Raw genomic sequence first — 2,384 nt, 5'->3', positions numbered from 1 at the left:
ACAGTATCGGAGGTACCTACTGGCTACTGTGCTAATCTACTCTTCTTTTTTTTTTTTCTTAATTATTATTCAACCTGCATAACAGTAAAAAATGTCACACTAAATATTAGTTAAAACAATACGTAACTAGTAATTTTAAATCTTCGAAATCAGATATCAGCCTGCTTAGATAAGCCTGCGTTGTCCTGGTATTTGTGTTATTATTATCTGCTGCCTCATAGATTATGGTTTGGTTAAAGTGTGTATAACTTTTTGGTTGGATATGATTTGGTTTTCATCAAACTAGGGATTGGCGTTCACTTTCCGCTAAAAGTTCATTATCAATTATAGAAGAGCCAATGCCCAGGGCATCTAGATCCGTAACGTATAGGTTTCTTAATTTATTCTATTCATTATTCTAGTTTAATATTTGAGCGTTTCTCTTCTCGTAAGAGTGAACTCCTCAAATACGTGAGGTAGATTCAAAATAATTTATATTATGAGTTTAATAATAAAGCTTATTTTTGTCTCTTTTTTTGGGTATTAGAAGGGGCAAAAAGCCCATTTTGGTATTAGTAGTAGGTTCTCAGAAGCTTATTTTTTGTCTTTATAAACATAGTTTGATCCATTTTGTTTGTAGAACTTTTATTTCGGTCTTTTATTTTTTTCCTTTCGGTTTACTTTTGGTCTTATATTTGTGACAGTTAAAAATTTATTTGGGGCCCGGGGCCCAAAGTAGAAGCATCTGGGCAGATCTATAGATCTAGTTAACGGTTTTAATTGTCTAGACAATTGATCAAAGAAAAAAAATGTAAGTCCAGGAGTGTTTCCTGACAAAAAAATTGGCTCATAAATATATTAACAATGAAGCATTTTAGGAAACTAAAATTAAAAACAAAAGAGTGTTGATTCAATTGTAAGACAAAATACAAAATGTTAGTTACTTTATATTTATTTTTAAGAATTATATTGACATACTATGAAATTTATTAGATGATTTAGTACTATATAAAATATCATAGACGGATCTTGATGTTGTTGAATGTAATCGGTTGGTTTATGTTACATTGTTACTTATTAAGCATATATATGTTTACTGTTTCTGTTTGGCGCAGGATAAAGTGCAGAAGGGAAGGAGGAATCCGATTCACGATCGCTGGTTCTGGGATCTTCATTTCTGTGCTGATCAGCAATGTGGCTGGGACAGGAGACATTGTTGCCGTGAAGGTTAAGGGTTCAAGAACTGGCTGGCTTCCTATGGGGAGGAACTGGGGCCAAAACTGGCATGTAAGCGCCTTACTACAGAACCAACCTCTTTCTTTCGAGGTTACTGCCAGTGATGGTGTCACACTTACATCTTACAATGTTGCTCCCAAGCATTGGACCTTTGGACAAACCTTTGAAGGCAAGCAATTTGAGTCTTGAACAACAAAACTTGTTTCAAGGGTATTCTACTAGTCTCATTCGTTTCTCCTTAGAGGACTATTTGTTATTTGTTATAGTCAATTATATTTATTTCAACACTTCTCCCTTGGGATAACTCTTGGGAGAACACCCAAACATTTATACTCGTCATAAATGATTCTTTCAATGAGACTTGGGCAATATAACTACATGGAGTGTCGCAGATGCAAAATGCATTCATGGGAAGCTGTCTGTAGGGGATGACAAAATAATGGGTATCACATTAGAGAAAGTCACCTTGGAATAAAAAATTTATAAAACTTTAGACTCTCTCAAGTCTCAACCAAATTTCAGAGTATGGTGCCCTCAAGGAGTTATGCTTGCTAGTTACCAAGTACCAATATATTAGTCTAAGTGGAGAACAAATTGAAATTAAGAATCATCATCCTCAAGTAATGAGATATTAAACACAGGTGTGACATATTGTCATAGGATGGACCCTCCTGTTGTAACTTGTAAGTGTCATATAAATATATAATGAGTCTCAATTTTATGTCTACCAATTTTGTAAGTACGATTGTATAAATATCAGTACTTCAATAAAAGTATTCCTTTATAACCCAAAAAGAAAAGGAAAAATAAATCATCTCTTCCAAGATAACATAGGAAGATGCTCACGTACTATGTAAATAAATTATATGGCCGGCTAGCGCATAATATTCCCTCTCCAACGGCGGAAAACCACATAAGTTCTCTTAAAACCAAGAACAAGAACAGCAAGTATGTTTCGTTAACTCCAAGATTTCATAATAAACTCAAGTTTATCGTTCTATATAAACTTACAAACTACTCTCACATTGTGTAACGGACATAGAAAAGCATAATAGCAAATAGAAAGGCAAGAAGCTAAGATGTCAAAGACAAATAATGTTCTGTTGGGATTCCCGACAAGTCCTTTTTGCGGGAGAGTGAAGCTTGCCTTGGCGGAGAAAGGTGTGGCT

The 2,384-nt window shown here is 34.5% G+C and overlaps 1 protein-coding gene and 1 pseudogene across 1 annotated transcript in view; both read left to right on the top strand.

Annotated features, from left to right (window-relative positions):
* Positions 1 to 2,384, top strand: part of LOC107633814 (expansin-A13-like) — a 9,048-nt gene that overhangs the window by 1,410 nt on the left and 5,254 nt on the right. The window lies entirely within an intron of this gene.
* The window catches only part of LOC107633815, a 3,838-nt pseudogene continuing 1,454 nt past the window's right edge, over positions 1 to 2,384 (top strand).

This window comes from Arachis ipaensis, chromosome B03 (genome assembly GCF_000816755.2).
Source record: "Arachis ipaensis cultivar K30076 chromosome B03, Araip1.1, whole genome shotgun sequence".
NCBI lineage: Eukaryota > Viridiplantae > Streptophyta > Magnoliopsida > Fabales > Fabaceae > Arachis > Arachis ipaensis.
This window is presented reverse-complemented; position numbering and strand designations above follow the sequence as displayed.